Consider the following 18,247-nt stretch of genomic DNA (forward strand, 5'->3'; position numbering starts at 1 on the left):
GCGACCAAGCGGGATGAAGCAGCCGCGAAGGCAACCCGCTTCCGCAAAGGTGGTGAAGGAGCCGCAGATGGTTTCCGCGTAAGTACCGACTCCCTCACGCATTCTTTCTTCCTTCTTGCCAATGTTCTTCTGATTATTCTTTGTCTTGTTCGAAAACAGAGCTCCACTCTCTCTTGAGCGGTCTGTCGCTGCCTCCGTGGTTGGGGCAGCGGGAGGCTCCGGCGGCACCCACCGCATGGACCCTCGCGCCGAGCTTCAGGCGGCGATGGAGCAGAACACGCGGGAGGCGCGTGAGAAGCGGGGGGAGGAGCAGCAGAGGGTGGCTGCCGCTAAGGTAGCACAGGAGGCGACGGAGGAGATTGCGAGGGCGCAGGCCGACACGGCGGCCAAGGCCTAGGCGGATGCTACAGCCGTGGCGCAGGCGGAGGAAGCCTTGCGCAACAAGCCTCTGCAGCTCATCATCCCCCTCCGCTCTGTCGCGCCTGAGATCCCGGTGGTGCCGCCAAAAGGAGCCGGCAGAGACCAGCCGGTCATGGAGAGGGAGGAGGGCGACGTTGTCGCCCCGGAGATGGGAGTGATTCCGCCAGCGCCGACTGCGACGGACCAAGGCGGCCAACCCAGCGCGCTGCCTGTGCCACCGGCTGGAGGCGAGTCGGCTGTGATGGCGGACCTCATTGTCCAATCACCGGAACGCCAGCGTGCAGGGAAGGCAGCCTCGGCGCCGAACCCGCAGAAGGCCAGGGGCTCAAGCTCATCGGCCCAGGAGCTGGAGATGGCAAGCGTCATCTCACCGAGGTGAACGCCGGGTGGCGGGACGGCCGTGCTGAATGCGGTGGCGCAGGACGTCCGGACTCGGCTTCAGTCTCAGGCCGCAACCTTGAAGAACTACAACCAGGAGTTCCTGGCGACGCGGTCAGTCATCCGGGTAAGCCATTCGCCTTTTGCTTCTTGCTCTTGTATTCTTCCGTGAGGGCGTATCAGCGCACCCACTGGGTGTAGTCCCAGAGTTTCGAGTCGGCTTCTGAGTAGGCGGCTTGGAACTTCTTAGTAGACTCGGGTGCTAACTTGTCTTTATTTGTTTGTCTATCCTTTTTGCAGGACTATCATAACCTCAGCGCGGCCGCCTTCAACTCCCATGCCCGGGAGCTAACTCAGAAGACCGCCGACTTGTCCGAGAGCCGGAGTAAGTGCTCTATCTTCTATCTCTCGTGGGGGCGCGTCAGCGCACCCACTAGGTGTAGTCCCCGAGATTCAGGCCAACTGCTGAGCAGTCGGGCCGGATCTTTTCTAGCGACCTCTTTCTCGTTGTTTATCTTTCTTTGCTGTCTTTGCAGAGGCCAATGCCGACCTGCGGCAGCAACTGGGGGAGGCCCAAACTGTGTTGCGTGCCAAGGAGGCCGAGTGCAGCGCTGCGGCTCAGGAGCGCGACCGCCTGGCCAAGAAGTTGGCCGACCAGGAGGAAAGCCATAAGGTGGCCCTGAAGGCGGTGAAGGATAGCGAGGCCGCCCTCCAAGCCGAGTACGAGACCGAGGCGGCGAATTGGGCTGAGTCAAGGCGGGCGCTGAATGATGGCTACGGCCATATTGAGGACATGGTTGACGGTAAGCCACCTGCCTCTTCGTTCCTTTGTTTGCCGCCTGCTGCTTGATCCGACTTCTGACTTCATGTTTTTTCCTTTTCTTCTTCGTGCAGAGTACTTCCCCGGCTACTCTGTTGCCGCCAGCCAAGTAATCGAGGCCCATCGCAACGTGCAGAGGCAGGCTGGAGCTGAAATTGTGCCACATGCTCGTCGGACTCTTGAGGAGCAGCTCCTAGCCATTCAGGCCCGTCTCCAGCCGGCTCACCGCATGCTCCGCCGCCTTCAGCGCGTTGGAGCCCAGGTGCTTTCCGCCCTCTGGCCTGGCGAAGTGACTCCCTGCACCCCTAGTCGGACTGCCGACTGGGTGGAGGTGGCGGTAGGCCGCTTTGAGGCTTGGAAGGCTTCTACGGCCCGAGCAGGCGCTAGGCGACCGTTGGAGTTCGTCCAAGCGTGGTATCCTGGGCTGGACTTGTCCTAGCTGGCCACATTTCGGCAGGAGGCGAACGAGGAGCTGGTGGCGGTGCGGCCGTCTATCATTCAGCGCGCTGTGGCGATCGCCGAGTACACCGACACCAGCGTCTTCAACCCTGAGTTGAACGACGACGGTGCTGCTCTGCCGGCGGAGTGGTTCGGGCTGAACCCAGTGGATGGCGAAGACTCGGCAGAGGAGATCGACTCCAGCGATGAGGGTGAAGAGGAGGAGGAAGAGGACGGTGAAGATGCCGCGCCGGATGATGGAGCATTCGGCCAGCCTCAGCCTGACCATGCCTCTAGCAATGAGGCATGCGCGAGCATGCCGCCTGCCGCTGGTGATGACCAAGCCGAGACTCGCCAGCCGGCCACTCCTCCAGCCAGCGCCGTCGTCTCCACTGACCTGCCCCGCTCACCCGTTGCACCCTTGGCCCGCGCCACCATGGTTATCTTTGTCTTCCTGTTCTTTTAGTCTTTGAACAATATTTGCTAAATTCGTGCAGTTCCACCCACTGGGGCTGTATTCAGACTACGTTGAATGCCGGCCCTCAAAAGGCCTTTTGTGTAAATATAATCTTGCATGTGTTTGACTTCCGACTGTGCTTGCTTTACATCTTTTTCCGGCTGTTTCCTTTGCCGCCCTCCCTTGGTGGCTGCCTTCCCAGCCGGACAGCTGCTCTATAGTCTGTGGCTGGGAAAGTACTTGGCCGTGTGTGAGGGCAAGTACTTTAGCTTTCTTAGATTGTAGCAAGGTGAGTGGGAAGCCGGCCAGCCGGCTGCTTAATAGCTGGTTGGCCGGGTGGGGAGCCGGCTTGTGTTATGTAAGCCCATTGGTCCTTAGCCATTTTTTGTGTGGGCATCTTTTCCTGCCTTTAACTCTTGCCAGTCGAACAGTCGATTCTGCAAGCTGTGACTTTTGGCAAGAGAGGGCTTGGGTGCCGGCACACTACTTGTCTAACTGCAGGTGGTACTTAACATAATTCAAGGCGGCAAGTCCCTGGGCCGATTGGTCGAACCCGGTGCCGGACAGAAGAACAAATGTAGTGACACATTCATAGGCATGATACTCATCATATAGATAAAAGAGAGTAGTCCCCGAGTGCTCCTCGTGGGGGGCGATGTCTTGTACTTAATACAAAAGATAGCGTAATACATACTGCATTTAACTATAAAATCTTCGAAGGAGATTGGTGTTCCATGGTCGTTCCGACTCCTTGTCGGAATCATCTCTCTTGCGCGCCTTGGGATTATGTGCGTCGATCAGGTAGTAGGATTCGTTGCCCAAGGCCTTGCTGATGACGAAGGGTCCTTCCCAAGGGGCCGAGAGCTTGTGCTAGCCGGTTGTTCACTGGATCAGCCGGAGCACAAGATCGCCCTCTTGGAAGGATCTTGGCTTGACCTTCCAGTTGTGGTAACGGTGCAAACCCTGCTGGTAGATGGCGGACCGGCTGAGTGCTAACAGCCGGCCCTCTTCCTGCAGGTCAACGCCGTCTTCTCATGCTTACTTTGCCTCCACTTCCGTGTACATGGTGACTCGAGGTGAGTCAAACTCGATGTCAGTTGGGATGACAGCCTCGGCACCATATACAAGGAAGAAAGGAGTGAAGCCGGCCGACTTGTTCGGGGTGGTACGCAAGCTCCAGAGGACGGCCGGCAGCTCCTTGAGCCAGCAGCCGGCCGAGCACTCCAGTGGCTCGACTAGTCGTGGCTTGATGCTGGACAGGATGAGGCCGTTTGCTCGCTCAACTTGGCCGTTTGACTGCAGGTGGGCAACAGACGCTAAGTACAATCGGATGCCCTATGTCGCGCAGAAACGTGCCAATGCTCCTTTAGCAAAATTCGTGCCGTTGTCGGTGATGATGCTGTGTGGTATGCCGTACCGGGTAGTGATGTATGCGATGAATGTCATAGCAGTCGGTCAATTCAGCTTCTTGATTGGCTTTGCTTCAATCCACTTGGTGAACTTGTCTATGGCGACAAGCAGGTGTGTCATGCCGCCGCGTGCCGTCTTGAATGGGCCCACCATATCCAGCCCCCAGACGGAAAAAGGCTAGGTGAGTCGGATGGTCTTGAGTGCGGAAGCCGACAGGTGTTGCTTGGAGCTGAAAAGTTGGCACCCCTTATAGTGTTTGACCAATTGTTTGGATTCTTCCAAAGCAGTCGACCAGAAGAAACCATGGAGGAAAGCTTTGGCGACGAGTGATCTTGAGGCCGCGTGGTGGCCGCACTCGACTTGGTGGATGTCCTTGAGGATTGCAATGCCCTTCTCTGGCTCGAGCAGCGCTGGAAGACTCCAGTGACACTGTGCCTAACAAGTTCTCTGTTCACTATTGTGTATGCTCCGGCTCGGCATTGAACTTGTCCTGCCGAGATCTCGTCAGTCGGCAGCTCTTTGTTTACTAGAAAGTTGAGGATGGGCTGGGCCCATGATGGAGCTGCGACTTCTTCTATTGCCAACACGGCTACTGCGACCAGGGCGGGTGGGTTCGATGGTGAAGGGTTGGAGTCGGCCACCGCCTGTTGTGTCGTTGGAGTCCCCGGGCCGACTGTCGCAGTCCCCGGGCTGGGTTCTGAAGTCCTCGAGTCGGCTGTGACTACGGCAGTCCCCGAGCCGCCTGTCGAAGTCCCCGAGCCGCCTGCTGGGTTCCCCAAATCAGATCCGACTGCATCAGGGTCAGGCGGCACGAAGATGGAGTTTGATTCTGGAGACGGATTGACAGACGGCTTGAGGAGGCGTTGAAGGGAGACGCCGGTTGGTATAGCTTGTCGGGTGGAGCCGATTCGTGCCAGGGCATCTGCTTTCTCGCTATCAGCCCGTGGCACGTGGAGAAACTTGCACCCTTCAAAGTATCCACTGAGTTGCTGAACGAGGAAACGGTAGCTTGATATGTTTAAGTCCTTGGCGTCCCAATCACCAGATGATTGTTGGATCACCAAGTCCGAGTCGCCATAGCACAGGATCCGGTGGATGCCGAGTTCTTTGGCCAGTCGGAGCCCATGTATGAGTGCCTCGTACTCGGCCACATTGTTGGAGGCGGAAAAATGGATTTGCAACGTGTATCTGAGCTTGTCTCCCTTGGGAGAGGTGAGGACAATGTCGGCTCCCAAGCCGGTGCGCATCTTGGATCCGTCAAAGTGCATCCGCCAATGGGTGAAGTCGGGTGCTGGCGGCAGGTACTGGGTTTCGGCCCAGTCGATAAGGAAGTTGGCCAGCACCTGGGACTTGATGGTGGTGTGAGGCTGGTAGAAGATGGTGTAAGGACCAAGCGCAATGGCCCACTTGGCCACCCGGCCAGATGCATCTCGGCTGCCCATGATCTCGGCAAGCGGGGCAGTGCAAACGACCGTGATGGGGTGCTCTTCAAAGTAGGGCTTGAGGTTCTTGGTGGCAAAGTATATGCCATAGCACATCTTCTGGTAGTGGGGGTAATTCTGCTTTGAGGTTGACAGTACTTCACTCAAGTAATACACCAACCTCTGGACCAGCTAAGCTCTGCCTTCTTCTGGGCGCTGAACCACGATGACAGTGCTGACCACCCGGCTAGTTGCGGCAATGTAAAGGAGCATGGGCTCTTTCTCAGTCGGTGCCGCCAAGACAGGCGGCGTGGTCAACATCTTCTTCAACTTGTGAAAAGCTTCGTCCTCCTGATCATTCCACTCGAAGTGAGTGGATTTCCTCATGAGTTGATACAGGGGGAGAGCCTTCTCCCCTAGCTGACTAATGAAGCGGATAAGGGAGGCCAGGCACCCGGTGAACTTTTGGACATCTCGAAGCCAGGTGGGAATCTCCTTCCTCTCTATGGCCTTGATCTTCACTGGGTTGTACTCAATGCCGCGTTCAGAGACCAGGAAGCCTAGGAGCTAGCCGGTTGGTACTCTGAACATGCATTTCTCAGGGTTGAGCTTGATCTGAAACCAGCGCAAGTTGTCAAATGTTTCCTTGAGATCTTCCAACAGGGTGTCGCGCTTCTCCGTCTTCACCACAATATCATCTACGTAGACGTGGGCATTTCTGTCGAGTTGCTTGAGGAGGCATTTCTGCATGCAACACTGAAAAGTGGCACCGACATTTCTCAAGCCGAATGTCATAGTCAGGTAGCAGAAAAGCTCCGAATGGTGTGATGAAGGCGGTCTTCAGGCGGTCGGCTAGATCCAACTTGATTTGATGGTAACCTGAGTAGGCATCCAAGAAACTCAATAGCTCGCATCCGGCTGTGGAGTCTATCACTTGGTCAATCTAGGGCAAAACAAATGGATCTTTGGGGCAAGCTTTGTTGAGGCAGTTATAATCTATACACATGCGCCATTTCTTGTTCTTCTTCAGTACAAGGAATAGGTTGGCAAGCCATTCTGGAAAGAACACCTCCATAATGAAGCCGGTTGCCAGAAGCCGGGCTATCTCTTCACCAACAATTCTTCTCTTCTCCTCCGACAGTCGGCGGAGGGGCTGCTTGACTGGTTTTGCATCTGCTCGGACATGTAGCTTTTGCTCGGCGAAATCTATCGGAACACCCGGCATATCCTTGGGGGACCATGCAAAGATATCACGATTCTCACGGAGGAAATCGACAAGCTCGCTGTCCTATTTGCTATCCAGGTTTGCTCCTAGAACAACAAACCTCTCTAGGTGCTCTGGGTCTAGAGGTATCTTCTTTGTTTCCTTGGCCGGCTGGAAGGAGCCCTGAGCTTCCGACTCCTTGGGGTCAGGAGATAGGTCCGGCTGCTTGCCGGCATGGCCACAACCTGGTTAAGGATCTTCTTCTCAGCAGCAATCACGAGGGACTCGGCCAGCCGGCTGCTGGCTGCAGCACAAGCAAAGGATTTCTTGTAGTCTCCGACTATGGTGATGATGCCCTTGGAACTCACATCTTTATCTTGAGGTAGGCATAGTGGGGCACAGCCATGAACTTGGCCAGGACAGGGCGGCCAAGCAAAGCATGGTAAGGGCTCTCTAGATCCACCACTTCGAACCAGACTGCTTCACAGCGGAAGTGATCCTTGTCTCCGAAGAGGATATCTATCTTGATCTGGCCGACTGGTGAGCATGACAGGTCGGGTACAATGCCATGGAAGACGGTCCGACTGGGCAAAAGTTCCTTCGTCTTGATGTTCAGCTTCTCCATGGTGTCACACTACAGGATGTTGATGCTGCTCCCGCCATCAATCAGAACTCAGGAGAAACGACCAGTTCGCCTTTCTGTTGCGAAGGTAGCATCCAACACCAATGCATAATAACCTGGAGACGGCATCACCTCTGGGTGATCAGCTCGGCTCCAATTGATAGGCTTTTCAGACCAACGCATAGACTCTGGATCTTTGGAGGCGACTCCATTGACTTCTTGGTGCAGTCGGCGCCGGCTGCGCCTATTTTCAGCTTGGCTTGTAAAGATGACGTAGGTTGCATGCTCGTCAGGAAACTCGTCTTGAACGGCTCCGACTGCTGGGCGAGTGGCCGGCTGCTGAGGAGCCGGAGGCGGCTGGCCAGCAGGCGGAGAGGGTAACAGTCCTTCGCTCTTGGAGATTCGGGTGAGCCAATGGCACTTCCGGGTTGTGTGGTTGGACGTCTTCGCGCCGCTGTGGAACTTGCAAGGGGCATCAAGGGTTTTCTCGTAGGAGAAAGCCGGCTGCCAAGCCGGCCTGCCGCCTTTCGGATGCTTGGGCATAGGCTGCCCTTCAGGCTGCTCGTCTTCGACCGTGGCCACCTGCCCACTGGTGGAAGGCGGCATATGAGCCTTGCGCTTGTTGTCATTCTGATGTGGGTGTCGATTGGAGTCGCCAGCCGGCGTTTTTGGAGCCGGAGGGAGCACCTTTCCAGAGGCTTCCACTCAGAGCTTGGTCTTCATCGAGGAGTCGGCCGTGGCGTACTTGTCTGCTATGATCAGTAGCTCATCGAGTGTAGACGGCTCGTCATAGAGAAGTCGGTGCTTGAGGAGGGTACCCTCTCGGCACCCGGCGGTGAAGTATCTATTGCTTACACCTCGTGCACCCCTTCACAGGAGTTGCGGATCTCGGCCCAGCGCGTCAGGTAGTCGCGGCTAGACTCGGTCGGGACTTGGACGCAAAGGGAGAGCTGACATGGCTTGGGTGCTCGCTTGTACATGCTGGTGAAGTTGCAAAGCGAAGACTTCCATGAAGTCTAGCCAGCTGTTGACACTGTAAGGCTTGAGGTTGTTCAGCCAGGTGCGTGTCGTGCCCTGAAGCATGAGGGGGACGTACTTCACGGCAATGTATCTATTGACGTTTTCTATGCTGACTGCTATGGAGTAATCTATCAACCAGTCTTCCGGCTTCACCGAGCCGTTGTATTTTGGCGTGTCTCTTGGAGCGAGAACCCTTTGGGGAAAGGCTCATTGTGGATGCGGGGGCCAAAACAGGGCGGGTCGACATCGTCTTCTTCTTCTAGCGCCAGGGATCGCGCCAAGTGGTTGATCCGATGGAGGGCATCGTTCTCGCTGATTCCTTCGCGGCGGCCCAGTCGGCCACTGAGCATCGGGTGCATGACAGGCGGGAGGGTGGGATATCTCTCCTCGCGGGGCGGAGGAGGAGGCAGGTTGCCTTGCCGCTCCACGGCTCGGGGGCTGCCTTCTGCGTCACGCTCGATGGTGAGGCGGCCGACTGCGGCTAGCAGTTGGCTCCTTGACTTTTCGCTCGCGGGTGCCGCCTGCAATCGGCGTCCGGGATGTTGTGCCGTGCTCTCGGTGTGGGGGAGGACTCTCAGTGCAGGCGCCGGCTTCATGCCGCTCTGTGGCCGCGTCGATCAGTTGCTGGACACGCCTGGTCATGCAGTGAAGCTCGTCGCCCTCCAGCCCATCCAGCTCGTCTACGGCCGCCTGGGCGGCACACAGGTTCTCGAGTGGCATGGCGTAGACTGGGCGGTTAGCGCCCAGCATGCTAGCGATGGCCACACCGCGCTTCTTGATAGCGCCAATCCGGCTGGGTCCGCCAGCAGGCGGCGTGCCAGAGGCGACACGATCAACCTCGCGCTGGTAAGCCTCGATGAGGCGTCTCATGGAGGCTATCTTCTTGCCGTTCTCGATGAGGGCAAGGCGGTGGGCCTCCAGCGTGTCGGCGTTGGCGTCAGCCGGGATGGGGGCAGACAGGTCATGCAGCACCGTCTACAAAGTGTCGTGGACGTTTCTGCGGGAGGCGGCACCGTGACTGATGACCAGCACCTCAGTGACGGTGTTTCCGCTGCTGTCGGCTCGAGGAAGAGGGTCGTCGATGACCACCACGTTGGTGGGGAAGGCTTCAAGCGATGCCGTGTCGAAATCAACAAGCATCGGGTCGGTGGAGCCGATCGACTCCAGGTCGGAAGTGCACTCCTTGGCGATGTCAAGCTTGCCAAGGAAGTCGACGAGGCAGCTCTCAGAGCTGGTTGCACCCGCGCCTAGTGCGGGCTCGTCGGAGAGGCGGACCTCACCAAGAAGATCGGCGAGAAAGCTAGCTGCACAGGCATCGTCGATGCCATGCAGCACGTCGGGGCAAGCGCAATCGGGCGTGCCGGGCTGGCTACACTTGCTGGGGAGGAAGAGGGTTCCCGTCCAGAGCAGGTCTCCAGACGACGGTGCACCTGGCCCCATGGTGGGTGCCAAATGTCGGGTGGTAGGTGCGACATATGCCAACAGGTGGCTTATCATTGTGGGAGCCAGTAAGACATCGTCGGTGCCTGGAAACGGGATAAGGCGAAGACACACACGCCGGTGAATCTTACCCAGGTTTGGGGCTCTCCTTGGAGATAACACCCCTAATCCTGCTTTGCGGGGTCTCCGCATGATCACTAGATCAACAAGTAGCTACAAGGTGCTCCTTGAGCTGTTTTGCCAGAGGAAGAAGAAGGGCAAGGCTAGCTCTCCTCTTCTTTCTATGTGGTGTCTAAAACTCCAAGAGATCAACCCTTTGCATGGGTGCCCTGGGGGGTTTATATAGGCCTACCCCCCAGGGGTACAATGGTAATCCGGCTGGATGTGGGTCCAAGTCGTTAGTGTCTGTAGTCGCCGGCTTCTCCACTGGCCACTGGGCCCACCAACTGGTCGGTCCGCCAGCTACCGACGTCTTGGCCAACAAGCTGGGCCCACCGTCTAGTGGTCTTGTCGGCTGCTGGTTACTGTAGCCTTGCTCCTAGTGACGATGGCTTTGTCGAGGTAAGCATGGCTACAGTGCCGCCGCCTGGCGGGCATTCACTGTAGCCTTACCCCATCTTATCTGCTTAATGGTGCACAAACTTCCAGGGCGGGGGCAGGCCGACTGCTCGGTGCCGGCCTCCCCCCAGGCCGACTGGTCAAGTCCAGTCGTCTTCTGGTATCTCGCTGGTAGGAGGGACCCACCACCTGCGGGTCATACTGATAGCCTGTCGTGGGCGGCGTCATGGTCAACATGGCAAGAGTGTCGCGCCGGACAGGGAGTGGCCGCCCCGTATGGCGCACTGTGGCCACGCTCGCTCCGGGATTCGGGGGTGGCAGGCTTCACTGTAGCCATGCCCCGTCTTATCGCCATTATGTGGGTGCAAACTTTGAGGGCATGAACCAGGTCGCCTGCTAGGAGTCGACCACTCTGGTATCTGGCTGCTAGGAGTCGGCCCTCTTCAAGAGAGCTCTTAGAGTTGTGCCGCCTTCCAGCAGCCGGCTAGTGGGACAGCCGGCCAAGAGAAGGCGGCCTTGCGTCTTGGATATTCGAGGGCCCAGTCTGCCCGATATTTTTTGAAGAGCCAGGGGGAGCTGGTTGGGCTACCCGTGGTCATTTACTCCGACAGAGATCATATTGATCTTATGGAGAGTAATGACTTCACATATAAAGATTATGATGAATAAAAGTTGTTGAGAGTTGACAAACATAGTTTTGGTCATCGTTGCAATTAATAGGAAGTAATAAAGAAAGAGAGGTTCTCACATATAAATATACTATCTTGGACGTCTTTTATGATTGTGAGCACTCATTACAATATGACATGCTAAAAAGTTGATGTTGGACAAGGAAGACAACATAATGGGTTATGTTTCCTTATATCCGAAATAAAGTATATTGTCATGGACCATCCAACATGTTGAGCTTGCCTTTCCCCTTCATGCTAGCCAAATTCTTTGCACCAAGTAGAGATACTATTTGTGCTTCCAAATATCCTTAAACCCAGTTTGCCATGAGAGTCCACCATATCTACCTATGGATTGAGTAAGATCCTTCAAGTAAGTTGTCATTGTTACAAGCAATAAAAATTGCTCTTTAAATATGTATGATTTATTAGTGTGGAGAAAATAAGCTTTATACTATCTTGTGATATGGAAGTAATAAAAGCGATGGACTGCATAATAAAGGTCCATATCACAAGTGGCAATATAAAGTGACATTCTTTCGCATTAACATTTTGTGCATCCAACCATAAAAGCACATGACAACCTCTGCTTCCCTCTGCGAAGGGCCTATCTTTTATTTTTGTCTTATGCCTTATGCAAGAGTCGTGGTGATCTTCACCTTTCCTTTTTACATTTTATCCCTTGGCAAGCACATTGTGTTGGAAAGATCCTGACACATATATATATATATATATATATATATATATATATATATATATATATATATATATATATATCCAATTGGATGTAAGTTATCATAAACTATTATTGTTGACATTACCCTTGAGGTAAAAGGTTGGGAGGCAACACTATAAGCCCCTATCTTTCTTTGTGTCCAATTAAAACTCCATACCCATAAGTATTGCATGAGTGTTAGCAATTGTGAAAGACTAAATGATTGTTGAGTATGTGGACTTGCTGAAAAGCTCTTATATTGACTCTTTCCGATGTTATGATAAATTGCAATTGCTTTAATGACCGAGATTATAGTTTGTTAGTTTCTAATGAAGTTTCTAATTCATACTTGACACTGTGAATAGATTGTTACTTTAGCATAAGAAATCATATGACAATATACATTTATATATGTTGTTGTTTCAAGAATGATCATGATGCCCTCATGTTTGTATTTTATTTTATCGACACCTCCATCTCTAAAACATGTGGACATATTTTTCGATTCCGCTTGAGGACAAGCGAGGTCTAAGCTTGGGGGAGTTGATACGTCCATTTTGCATCATGATTTGATATTGATATTTATTGCATTATGGGATGTTATTACACATTATGTCACAATACTTATGCCTTTTCTCTCTTATTTTACAAGGTTTACATGAAGAGGGAGAATGCCGGCAGCTGGAATTCTGGGCTGGAAAAGGAGCAAATATTAGAGACCTATCCTGCACAACTCCAAAAGTCCTAAAACTTCACGGAAGCACATTTTGGAATTAATAAAAAATACTGGCGAAAGAATCAACCAGAGGGGGCCCACACCCTGGCCACAAGGGTGGGGGGCGCGCCCTACCCCCCTGGGCACGCCCCTTGTCTCGTGGGCCCCCTGGCAGGCTTACGGTGCCCATCTTTTGCTATATGAAGTCTTTCGCCCTGGAAAAAATAGAAGGAAGCTTTCGGGATGAAGCACCGCAGTCTCGAGGCGGAACCTTGCGGAACCAATCTAGGGCTCCGGCAGAGCTGTTCTGCCGGGGAAACATCCCTCCGGGAGGGGGAAATCGTCACCATCATCATCACCATTGATCCTCTCATCGGGAGGGGGTCAATCTCCATCAACATCTTCACCAGCACCATCTCCTCTCAAACCCTAGTTCATCTCTTGTATCTGATCTTTGTCTCAAAACCTCAGATTGGTACCTGTGGGTTGCTAGTAGTGTTGATTACTCCTTGTAGTTGATGCTGGTTGGTTTATTCGGTGGAAGATTATATGTTCAGAGCCTTAATGCATATTAATACCCCTCTGATTATGAACATGAATATGATTTGTGAGTAGTTATGTTTGTTCCTGAGGACATGGGAGAAGTCTTGCTATAAGTAGTCATGTGAATTTGGTATTCGTTCGATATTTTGATAAGATGTATGTTGTCTTTCCTCTAGTGGTGTTATGTGAACGTCGACTACATGACAGTTCACCATTATTTGGGCCTAGGAGAAGGCATTAGGAAGTAATAAGTAGATGATGGGTTGCTAGAGTGACAGAAGCCTAAACCCTAGTTTATGTGTTGCTTCATAAGGGGCTGATTTGGATCCATATGTTTCATGCTATGGTTAGGTTTACCTTAATTATTCTTTCGTAGTTGCGGATGCTTGCAAGAGTAGTTAATCATAAGTGGGATGCTTGTCCAAGGAAGGGCAGCACCCAAGCACCGGTTCACCCACATATCAAATTATCAAAGTAACGAACGTGAATCATATGAGCGTGATGAAAACTAGCTTGACGATAATTCCCATGTGTCCTCGGGAGCGTTTTCCTTTATATAAGAGTTTGTCCAGGCTTGTCCTTTGCTACAAAAAGGATAGGTCCACCTTGTTGCACCTTGTTTACTTTTGTTGCTTGTTACCCATTACAAATTACCTTATCACAAAACTATCTGTTACTGATAATTTCAGTGCTTGTAGAGAATACCTTACTGAAACCCGCTTGTCATTTCCTTCAGCTCCTCGTTGGGTTCGACACTCTTACTTATCGAAAGGACTACGATAGATCCCCTATACTTGTCGGTCATCACCCAACACACCCAATACAATGGCAAATTGTATAGGTGCACTAGTCCGGCAAAGAGATGGTGATAAAAGTGTAATATGGATGGTAGAAATATATTTTTATAATCTGAATAAATAAAAACAGCAAGGTAGCAAATAGTAAATGGGCACGAAAATGGTATTGCGGTGCTTGAAAATGAGGCCTAGGGTCCGTACTTTTGCTAGTGCAACCTCTCAATAGTGCTAATATAATTGGATCATATAACCATCCCTCAAAGTGCGATGAAGAATCACTCCAAAGTTCCTATCTAGCGGAGAACATAAGAATAAATTGTTTGTAGGGTATGAAACCACCTCAAAGCTATTCTTTCTGTTCGATCTATTCAAGAGTTCATACTAAAATAACACCAAAGCAAATTCATATTCATAGTACTCAATCCAACACACAGAACTTCAAAGAGTGCCCCAAGATTTCTACCGTAGAAACAAAGACGAGAATGTGCATCAACCCCTATGCATAGATTACCGCAATGTCACCACGGGAATTAGCAAGTTGAATGCCAAAACATATATCAAGTGAATCAATACGATACCCCATGGTCACCATGAGTATTCAATTGCAAGACATATATCAAATGTTCTAAAATCCATAAAAGTATTCAATCCGATAACAACGAAATCTCAAAGGGAAAAACTCAATTCATCACAACAAGATAGAGAGGGGAAAATACCATATGATCCGACTATATTAACAAAGCCTATTATACATCAAGATCGTGACATCTCAAGAACACGAGAGAGAGAGAGAGAGAGAGATTAAACACATAGCTACTGGTACAAACCCTCAGCCTCGAGGGTGGACTACTCCCTCCTCATCATGGTGGCCGCCGGGATGATGAAGATGGTCACCGGTGATGATTCCCCCCTCCAGCAGGGTGCCGGAATGGGGTCTACATTGGATCTCATGGATACAGAGGCCTTACGCCAGTGAAACTTCTGATCTAGGGCTACCCTGAAGGGTTTTGGAATATTTGGGAATTTATAGGGAGAACAGGGGGTGCGAGAGGCCACCGAGGTGGGCACAACCAACCGGGGCGCGCCTAGGGGCCCAGGCGCGCCCTGGTGGGTTGTGCCCCCCTCAGGGCACACCCCAGGTGCTACTCTGGCCCATTGGTGGTCTTATGGTCCATAAAAAATCCACAAAAAGTTTCACGGTGTTTGGACTCCGTTTGATATTGATTTCATGCGATGTAAAAAACAAGCAAAAAACAGCAACTGGCATTGGGCACTGGGTCAATAGGTTAGTCCCAAAAAATGATATAAAGTTGCTATAAAATGATTGTAAAACATCCAAGAATGATATTAATAACAGCATGAATACTTCATAAATTATAGATACGTTGGAGACGTATCAGGGCGCGGCTTGGGAGGGACTCCAAGTAGGATTCCTCCTACTTGGGCGCCTCCTATGGCTGCTCCTCCCTCCCACCTATATATATGTGAGAGGGGGCACCTAGCACACACCAGAAAATTTCCTAGTCGTGTGCGGCACCCCCCTCCACCGTTTACACCCCCGGTCATATTTTCGTAGTGCTTAGGAGAAGCCCTGCGGAGATCACTTCACCATCATCGTCACCACGCCGTCGTGCTGAAGGAACTCATCTACTACCTTGACATCTTGCTGTATCAAGAAGGCGAGGGACGTCACCGAGCTGGACATGTGCAGAACATGGAGGTGTCGTGCATTCGGTACTTGATCGGTTGAAGTGCGAAGAAGTTCGACTACATCAACCGCGTTGTGAAACGCTTCCACTTACGGTCTACGAGGGTATATAGACACACTCTCCCCCGCGTTGCTATGCATCTCCATGGATAGATCATTGCATGTGCGTAGAATTTTTTTTGTTTTCCATGCAATGATTCCCAACAGCTTGAGTGTCGAGCTAGGTCATAGATGTACCCCCGCGGGTGAACAACTTAACATTGAGGCATAACATTGTCAGTCTGAGAACGGAAAGAACTACATATGGATTGAAATGAGTGAACAAACACACTAAAACGTGTCTATATACATCACTGAAACAAAATCACTCACTACTGAAAACCAAACAAAGTTTTATGTTTTTTCTCGAAAAACCAAACAAAAAACCCGCTATAAACAGTACAACACTGAAACAAAAACACTCACTATTGAATATATAATGGGTCAGCTTAGTATCATGCACGCCATGCGATTTGCCTCCTTTTTGACGATGTGGTTCTTCTTAATAAAAATAATTGAGACTACGATCTCCGGACAGTGTCCGGATTGTCCACCCAAATATATGGGGAAGGGGTTGGGAGCCTGTATAGAGCATCTCCAATAGCTGCCCTTATAAGGTATAACCGTTTTTGTAAGATATCTGGGGTAAAAATGAAGCTCCAACAACCCATTTGCAAATCTTGCTCCAATTTATTCAGGGTTGCTAAAAAACAGCATCAAGTGCCCAAATAGGAAACAAAATTGGTAGGCACTATGTAGGAATTTTACCAATCCCGAGGAATGAACCTGGGTAAAACTACCATGTCACCATCACCCACTATTTGGGCACCATCCCTTTTTCTACTATCTTCCATGACACCTTATAGATTGTAAGATTGGTGGAGCATTATTCGTCTATATTTGGCACCCACCATGGGCCCCAAATGGACCGCATACATCTTCTCGAACATCTTTTCCAATGGAATTCACACCGATGAACTTTGAGTCAATGGCCTCACCTAGCAATAGCCCCAATGAAGAGGGTTTCTCCATCAATGACCGAAGAGAAAGGGAGCACTGCTCCATCACTAAGAAGGTCGGGTTGCAGGCTGTGTGGGGGCAGACCACCTCGATGCACGCCTAGATGGTAACATGCCACACTCCTCAACGGAGACCAATAGTGTGGCCTAAGCTCCCGTATTTGACGGTCGTGGCTAGTAGCATGTGGTCGCGATAGTGCTCCTTCCAGGTAATTTATGCCCGACGTGTGAGCGAGGATTAAACTTGGGCTAAAGACAGAGCTCTCCCCATCGCCACAACTCATGGGGGAACCTCTTGCCTACCAAGTCAACTATGCTACCATGGGCATCGACGCCAACGAGGGCACACAGGGTGTAGGGTGTGTGGGAGGTTGACGACTGACCTCACCGAAAATGAATTTGTCAGTAACGCTCCTATCATCCATGGGAAAAGGGGATTGATTCTAGGGTTATGGGTTTCTGCAGGGGAGGGGGATTCCTCTCGCTGAAACACACTTATTCAGTTGCACCAAAAAATGCTCTACACTGACGTGACTGTCACTTCATCGCAATGCGTATGAAGAGCCGAGGTAGGGGCTGCAAGTAGACTATATTTTCAAGTACCAGGACCTCATTGAAGCCGTTCATATAAGGGGAACGTTCTGAACATCGCCCATTGACACTTTTATATCTCTCTTTTGAAATCGGAACTTTAAACTAGTTTAGGAAGCATAAAGAAAAAATAACATAAACGAGGAAAGGCATATATAGGCCAGGAAATTATGCATGGTTATCACAAATAAAGATTATCATTCCAACATTATTGGGTCAAGTTTTGTTTAGATTTGGTCTTAGATGTAGTGGGGTCTTGGACCACTGCTTTACCTTTATCAACCTTAGAAGGATCATTAGACTTACATATCCATCAACCTGACATATGAGTATGGGATTTTGAGTTTTCGACACATCAACAACAAACATGTTGTTGAAGTCGGTATGGTTTTTGGCCTTGTCTTTGCATTTAAGTTCTGAGAGGAGAATCAGTTGGAGGCGTTGCACTTTTTTTGCGGGATGGAGGATTTACCCCTATCTCTACTACTATTAAACAAGCAAACATATGGCGTCCTGCCTCCACGTGCCGAGGGTGCACAGGGAGCAGCCACATCAATTGTATGCTTGCTTTGATCTAGGAGTTGTACTGAATTTAGTAGCTTGCCTAATTTCTGAATTAAGGAACAACAAAGTATAGTTTCCGTGCAGGAAGTTACCGATGTAGGTTGAATTCGGTATGCCTTGCAGATGCAAAATTCAGTAATGTATCATACATATCAATATGCATTCTTTACACGGGATTTACTAGATTGTGCGGTAGAAGGATTGGATTATTTCATAGACATGTTTGAGGACACGATTTAGGCTCTGTTTGTGTCACGCCCTCGCCTTTCACTATAGTGACACCGGATATCGAGTCGAAGATCCACACGGCACCGACAAGTGGAGCCCCAAAAGAATCTGGGCCTAGCGGTCAGGATGACAGTGATGAGGAGGAACCAGCAGTGTGACATGGTGGGGTGATGTATACTACGCAACCTTCTTCTTGTAGACTCGTGTTGGGCCTCCAAGCACAGAGTTTTGTAGGATAGTAGCAAATTTTTCTCAAGTGGATGACCTAAGGTTTATCAATCTGTGGGAGGCGTAGGATGAAGATGGTCTCTCTCAAACAACCCTGCAACCAAATAACAAAGAGTCTCTTGTGTCCCCAACACACACAAAACAATGGTAAATTGTATAGGTGCACTAGTTCGGCGAAGAGATGGTGATACAAGTGCAATATGGATGGTAGATATAGGTTTTTGTAATCTGAAATTATAAAACA

Source organism: Triticum dicoccoides, chromosome 7B (assembly GCF_002162155.2).
Source record: "Triticum dicoccoides isolate Atlit2015 ecotype Zavitan chromosome 7B, WEW_v2.0, whole genome shotgun sequence".
NCBI lineage: Eukaryota > Viridiplantae > Streptophyta > Magnoliopsida > Poales > Poaceae > Triticum > Triticum dicoccoides.